We start from the raw sequence: 8394 nt of genomic DNA on the forward strand, positions 1-8394 counted from the left end.
CCTGCCAAGTCTTTCTGCAATATCGAAAGGAACATCCAACTTCTCGGAGCCCTGTTACAGACGTTGTTCAAACTCAATGAGGTGTCGATGATGACCTCTTTGTCGCGTTAAAGGCACTCCAACTAACATCAACTCACCACGTCCACCCTCAAGGGTAGCTAACGCTGAAGACTGTTACAGCGTGTATTTAAAGCAAACCTGATTTGCGTCGTCATGATGGCGCTATTAGCTCCACTCTTATGCTACTGGCTCGAAATTTGAACAAACTTCATCTTTCAGATGAAGAAATGCGCCTATCAACTTTAATTTATGTTGCACAGCTCCTTCTTGGAGTTGCGATTTTTTTCCCGTCAGTATATACTGAATGGTATTGATTGTAGGATAAAGTCGACTCGATGTAAAAGATGAAAAATGAAACTTCGGAGAAGTAAAATGTAAAGGCATTAACTTACGAGGTGCAGATTTAAAACCTCTAATAATTGCAGAAGAAAAGGGCAGATAGATGGCGGAGAGCGCACCGAAAAACCGCGCAGGATTAGCCGAGAGGTCTGGGCACTGCAGTCCTGGACTGTGCGGCTGGTCCCGGCTGAGTTTCGAGTCCTCCCTCGGGCATGGGTGTGTGTGTTTGTCCTTAGGATAATTTAGGTTAAGTAGTGTGTAAGCTTATGGAGTGATGACCTTAGCAGTTAAGTCCCATAAGATTTCACACATATTTTTTTTAGTGAACCGCAAATTGCTGCATTGCGGAGGAAGTGTCCTCTAGTGTGCTAAAAGAAGAGGGTTACGTTGATTTGGAAGGCACAGATAATCCAGCAATGTACGTGAATTAATGTGAAAGGTCTGTGAAAGCAGTGGCTCACCGTCAGATATCTAGAAAAGGATTAATATCACATTACCAAATAACACAAGTGGAGATAAATAAGATGGGTTAGCGGTTCTAGACGCTACAGTCTGGAACCGCGCGACCACTACGGTCGCAGGTTCGAATCCCGCCTCGGGCATGAATGTGTGTTATGTCCTTAGGTTAGTTAGGTTTAAGTAGTTCTAAGGGACTGATGGCCTCAGGTGTTAAGTCCCATAGTGCTCAGATCCATTTGAACCACTGTCGTTTGACGTGTAAGTCGCAAAAAAATAAGGAAAATTAAAGAAAAATTCGTACAAGTATAAAAGATCATGGGGAACAGATGTCAATGCTGGAGTCACGGATGAAATTGCCCTTCTGGCTAAACGTAAGGAACACGCCAGAGGAACGGACAACATATACAGTTGGAATATGGATTAAGAATAAACAGAGCAAAGGCGGAGGTGATGAAGCAGAGTAAAAGAGAAAACGAATTATTTAACATCGAAATCGGAAACGACGCAGTAGGGTAAGAATTTAAAGAATTTTCTTAACCAGGAAACGAGATTAAGACTGCTGGGCCAAAAACAGGAAGATATCAGAAGTAGACTGGTACAAAGGAAGAAATATTTCTTTAACATAAAAACTGTACTGCTATCAGATATTGACGTATGGATATATGGAAGAGGCTGAAAGTGTACTACTGAAGCATGTCCATGCATGGACCATTAACAACTGGCGAAAGAAGAAGCTAGAAGCGTTGGAGATATGAGTCCATCGAAGAATCTCAAAAACTGTATGGTCATACAATGAAAGAAAGAAGAAGTACTAAGAAGAAGAGATGAGAATGGAAGTCTATGAGAAACATTTATCATAAGAAAGGACAGGTTGGCAGGGCGTCATTATGGCATCAAGAGATAATCAAATGGCTATGAAGGAGAAGTAAGGGGGGGGGGGGGCGGGTTGTTGTTGTTTTTGTGGAAGGAGACCAGACAGCGAGGTCATCGGTCTCATCGGAATAGGGAAGGACGGGGAAGGAAGTCGGCCGTTCTCTTTGGAAGGAACCATCCCTGCATTTGCCTGGAGCGATTTAGGGAAATCACGGAAAACCTAAATCAGGATGGTCGGACGCGGGACTGAACCGTCGTCCTCCCGAATGAGAGTCCAGTGCCAATCCACTGCGCCATCTCGCTCGGTGTAAGTAGGGGAGGGGAGGGGGGGGGGGGGATGGTAGAAGCAGATCAAGAATAGAAAATGCAAAGCTAGTAGGATGTGGACTGCCATGGTGACGAGGGATGGGAAGATTAACGCAAGTAGGGAGAGATGGACGACAGCAAGAGTTCAGTCGAAAGTAACTAATTAAGAAAATAAAATTGCATTTCGTTATAAAAGTGAGTAAGCATTACAAGAATTGTTGAACGGAACTAACAGTCTGCAGACGACAGTACGCTATCAGATTAAGTGTCTGAACCACCCTTCAATGGCCGGCCGTAGAGGCCGAGCGGCTTTAGGCGCTTCAGTCTGGAACCGCGCGACCGCTACGGTGGCAGGTCCGAATATTGCATCGGGCATGGATGTGTGTGACGTCCTTTGGTTATTTCGGTTTAAGTAGTTCTAAGTTCCAGGGGACTGATGTCGTCAGATGTTAATTCCCATAGTGCTCAGAGCCATTTGAATCTATCAATCGATTTTAATATGGGCGTGTCTACCCTTCGCCTTTATGACTGCTTGAACTCTACTGGGGACACTTGCAATGAGGTGTCTAAATGTCTTTCGAAGAATGACAGCACTTGTCAGCACTCTGGGCAGGCCAGTTCATTTCAGGAATGTTAATTATCCGCAAATCACTGTCTCACAGATGGTGCATTATGACGGGATACACTGCCATGCTGACACGAACAGCCATCGTCTCCAAACAGTTCTCTTCTGTTCGCAGTACACAATGTTGTAGGATGTGTTCATATTCTTCTGCATTTAGCGTTTTCTTAAAAGCAATAAAGGTACCATCATCATATCGTAACATAACCTCCTTCTCACTTCACTGTTCTGTAAACCACATAAAATTGTTCATTAGATACATTGTATCTCGTCTACAATATCAATCACCGTTGACGAGATACAATGTATCTAATGAGCAATTTTATGTTACATAACATAAGTAATGTCATCCGTGTTCATGAATTGCATAGTGAAAGTCATCTTCAAAAGAAATTCATGCATCAGTAAAATGATCGATTTGCCCCATGAAATTTGCTTAATGATCTTACCGCCTCAGAAGCCGTTTGTAGTTTGTATTACACATTAGTAGCACTTTAGTGCTCGATTTCTTTTTGCAAAACGCTTTGCTCCCGTTTGGAACATTGAGAGCATACTGACCGCCCAAAACGACGCACAAACGTACTGACAACAACGTTCATTCGGAAATTTGTGGTAAGGTCTTATGCGAGCAAACTGATGAGGTCATCGGTCCCTAAGCTTACGCACTACTTAATCCAACTTATACTAACTTACGTTAAGGACAACACATACACCAATGCCCGAGGGAGGACTCGAACCTCCGACGGGGTGAGCCGCGCGGACCGTACAAGACGCCCGAGACCACGCGGGTGCCCAGCGCGGCTAACAACGTTCAAATTACATCATAGCTGCGAAGGAAGAAATAGGTATAGCCAATAACTTCATTCTCCATAAATACACTGTCCAGTCAGATTAATGTGAGCACCTTTCAAAAGCCTGACTAACCACTTTCTGCGTCGTGGACCACTGTGAGATGTGCAGGAACGGAGTCAAGTGAGGGTCTGGAAGGCACTGCAGGATTGTGGAGCCATGCAGACTCCAGTGCCGTGGCCATCTGCGCTAGGTTTTTTGAGGAGAATCCATAGCGCGATGGTGCTCTTCGAACCACGCATGTACACTGCAAGCTGTGTGACGCGTTCCATTGTCCTGCTGATAGTTGTCATCGTGTTGAGGAAAAACAAACTGCATGTATGGGGTAGACATAATCCGCAAGGATAGGTGGATACTAATGTTGATCTATTGTGCCTTCCAGAATGACGAGATCACTCAAGGAATTTCCTGCGGCCTGGACCCCTGCAACCATTGTTATACGTTGTTTGCCTTCAGACGTTTCACGCCGTACACGCCAACGGCCGTCTGTCGAATAGAGCATAACAAATGCGTCATCTGGAAAGGTCACTTGTCGCCACTCATCGGACGTCCAGTTGGCGTCCAAATTCCAGCCTTCGTCAACAATGGTCAGCAGTCAGCATTGGTGCGTCAACCAGGCGCCTGCTGCGGAGGCCCATACGCAGCAACGTTCGCTGAACGGTCGTTGAGGAGACACTATGGACAGTCCCTTGGTTCACCTGGGCGGTCAGCTGCTGAACAATTGCTCGTCTATTTGCCCACACAGATCGTCGTCGTTCACTCCTGTCACCTATGGTCTGCGTGCTCCAGTTTAGGATACCGCCATTTTGCCATCTACGGCGTCTTAACCGCGGCGGCACACGAACAATTTCCAAACTCAGTCACTTCGGAAATGCTTCCAAATCTGACCCAAAAGCCAATGATCATGACCGTTCGGACATCAGTTACGTCGCTCCGTTTCTGCATTACGAAAAAGACTGCGCTTTTTTTCCGACTCCCTGGACACGCTTTGTATACCATCCACTGCTAGAGCTGCCACCCGCAGTCTGTAAGTGGTTATTGCGTTTTGATGTCGAACATAGGCGGTGGTCCCATTAATGTATCTGTACCATTTATAAAGCCGTAATTTACGCACCTCACTGATCCCAATTATACACTCCTGGAAATGGAAAAAAGAACACATTGACACCGGTGTGTCAGACCCACCATACTTGCTCCGGACACTGCGAGAGGGCTGTACAAGCAATGATCACACGCACGGCACAGCGGACACACCAGGAACCGCGGTGTTGGCCGTCGAATGGCGCTAGCTACGCAGCATTTGTGCACCGCCGCCGTCAGTGTCAGCCAGTTTGCCGTGGCATACGGAGCTCCATCGCAGTCTTTAACACTGGTACCATGCCGCGACAGCGTGGACGTGAACCGTACGTGCAGTTGACGGACTTTGAGCGAGGGCGTATAGTGTGCATGCGGGAGGCCGGGTGGACATACCGCCGAATTGCTCAACACGTGGGGCGTGAGGTCTCCACAGTATATCGATGTTGTCGCCAGTGGTCGGCGGAAGGTGCACGTGCCCGTCGACCTGGGACCGGACCGCAGCGACGCACGGATGCACGCCAGGACCGTAGGATCCTACGCAGTGTCGTAGGGGACCGCACCGCCACTTCCCAGCAAATTAAGGACACTGTTGCTCCTGGGGTATCGGCGAGGACCATTCGCAACCGTCTCCATGAAGCTCGGCTACGGTCCCGCACACCGTTAGGCCGTCTTCCGCTCACGCCCCAACATCGTGCAGCCCGGCTCCAGTGGTGTCGCGACAGGCGTGAATGGAGGGACGAATGGAGACGTGTCGTCTTCAGCGATGAGAGTCGCTTCTGCCTTGGTGCCAATGATGGTCGTATGCGTGTTTGGCGCCGTGCAGGTGAGCGCCACAATCAGGACTGCATACGACCGAGGCACACAGGGCCAACACCCGGCATCATGGTGTGGGGAGCGATCTCCTACACTGGCCGTACACCTCTGGTGATCGTCGAGGGGACACTGAATAGTGCACGGTACATCCAAACTGTCATCGAACCCATCGTTCTACCATTCCTAGACCGGCAAGGGAACTTGCTGTTCGAACGTGCTCTAGAAGGTGTAAGTCAACTACCCTGGCCAGCAAGATCTCCGGATCTGTCCCCCATTGAGCATGTTTGGGGCTGGATGAAGCGTCGTCTCACGCGGTCTGCACGTCCAGCACGAACGCTGGTCCAGCTGAGGCGCCAGGTGGAAATGGCATGGCAAGCCGTTCCACAGGACTACATCCAGCATCTCTACGATCGTCTCCATGGGAGAATAGCAGCCTGCATTGCTGCGAAAGGTGGATATACACTGTACTAGTGCCGACATTGTGCATGCTCTGTTGCCTGTGTCTATGTGCCTGTGGTTCTGTCAGTGTGATCATGTGATGTATCTGACCCCAGGAATGTGTCAATAAAGTTTCCCCTTCCTGGGACAATGAATTCACGGTGTTCTTATTTCAATTTCCAGGAGTGTATTTTATGCACTGTTGTTCTTTACAGTTGCAGCACAACGAACACGTCTTCCAAAAAACATCAAAAAACATGGTGTGAACTGTAAACGTCGAAAGGCAACAGCTTAGCTGTTTCAACACAAACGTACATAGTAGATAGGAGAACGTCGTCCATTTACTGTGCATAAGGAAAAATGATGCACCCAGTTTCTCGTTCAGAAATGGCACTTGAATGATCGCTGGATTTGAAAATATCGTTTTATGCACAGCATAAGAAGCAAACTTTAAGGTTCGCCGATGGCACTGTAATTCTGTCAGAGACAGCAAAGGACTTGGAAGAGCAGCTGAACGGAATGGACAGTGTCTTGAAAGGAGGATATAAGATAAACACCAACAAAAGCAAAACGAGGACAACGGAATGTAGTCGAATTAAGTCGAGTGATGCTGTGGGAATTAGATTAGGAAATGAGGCACTTAAAGTAGTAAAGGAGTTTTGCTATTTGGGGAGCGAAATAACTGATGATGGTCAAAGTAGAGAGGATATAAAATGTAGACTAGCAATGGCAAGGAAAGCGTTTCTAAAGAAGAGAAATTTGTTAACAACGAGTATAGATTTAAGTGTCAGGATGTCGTTTCTGAACCATTTGTATGGAGTGTAGCCATGTATGGCTGTGAAACATGGACGATAAATAGTTTGGACAAGAAGAGAATAGAAGCTTTCGAAATATGGCGCTACAGAAGAATGCTGAAGATTAGATTGATGGATCACATAACTAATAAGGAGGTATTGAATAGAGTCGGGGAGAAGAGGAGTGTGTCGCACAATTTGACTAGAAGAAGGAGTCGGTTGGTAGGATATGTTCTGAGGCATCAAGTCATCACAAATGTAGTATTGGAGGGCAGTGTGGAGGGTAAAAATCGTAGATGAATACACTAAGCAGATTCAGAAGGATGTAGGCTGCAGTACGTACTGGGAGATGAAGAAGCTTGCACAGGATAGTGTAGCATGGAGAGCTGCATTAAACCAGTCTCAGGACTGAAGACCATAACAACAACAACAACAACAACAAGCAAAAATGACTAACAGTAAGACTAGTTTTTCGACAAGGCAGAATCGTGGCTTATCGAGGCTGTAGTTTATCGTTACTCCATATTACACGATTTTAATGCGAACAGCGAGTACGAAGTGCTACCTAAAAGTCTAAGATAGGACTAAATGCGATCACATCATACATGATTTTTATTCGCTACCGTCACCTTCAAAGGAGTCCCCTTAGAAGCTCAGACACCGATCAACCTTCTGCCACGAACCGTTTGCATCATGCAAACCTTTTTCACTCAGTGTGTTCAGCATCACTTGCGATTCCGCTTGAATATCCTCTGTCGTATCAAATTTTTGTCCTTCAACTTCGCTTTCAACTTGGGAAAGAAAAAGGAATTGCAAAGAGCCATGTGTCGCATTGTTGTGGAGTCGCTGGTCGTCAGGACTCAGTTCGAAGCGGAACTCATCACTAAAAATAAGTCTTCATGATTACCAAGTCCAGGAATGAGATTACAGGCCGAATACCTGTCTGGAGCCGTCCCGAACAGTGAGGGGACACCAACCATCCTGACTGCCTCGCGCCATACTCCCCGACAACGACGTGTGGTGATCTGGGGGGCCGCTTCGTTTCATACCAGCACTCTTTTTTTATCATCGGCGGCACCCTTGCAGCAAGCGGGACGTCGACGATATTGCACGCCCCGTTTAGTTGCCCTTCATAGCAAGCCATCCTGGCTTCACATTTTAGTGAGATAATGCCCACCCTCACACGACGAGTGTTTCTAGTACTTGTCTTCGTGATTACCAAACCCTTTTTTGGCCAACCATGTCACCGGACCTCTCAAAAATTGAGAACATTTGGAGCATTATCGCCAGGGCCCTCCAATCATTTCGGTATTTTACGATCTAATGCGCCAATTAAACAGAATTTGGCACAATATCCCTCAGGGGGATATGCAATAGCTCTTTCAGTCAAAGCCAAGCCAAATAACTGATGGCATAAGGGCCAGGGGTGGACCAACAGGCTGTTGACTTCCTCAATTTTTGAAGGTCTTTCTACATCTACATCTGGTACGTATCCCAAACACGCGAGCAGTAATCAAGAATCGGTCGCACCAGCGTCCTATATGCAGTCTCCTTTACCGGTGAAACACTCTTTCCTAAAATTCTCGCAATGATCCGAGGTCGATTGTTTGCCGTCTCTACCACAGTATTCACACGCTCGTTCCACCTCATATCGCCTTGCAACAATGCGCCCAGATATTTAATCGACTTGGCTGTGTCAAGCTGGACACTATTAATACTGTATTCGAACATTACGGGTTTGTTCTTCCTACTCATCCGGATTAA

This window comes from Schistocerca gregaria, chromosome 4 (genome assembly GCF_023897955.1).
Source record: "Schistocerca gregaria isolate iqSchGreg1 chromosome 4, iqSchGreg1.2, whole genome shotgun sequence".
Taxonomy (NCBI): Eukaryota; Metazoa; Arthropoda; class Insecta; order Orthoptera; family Acrididae; genus Schistocerca; species Schistocerca gregaria.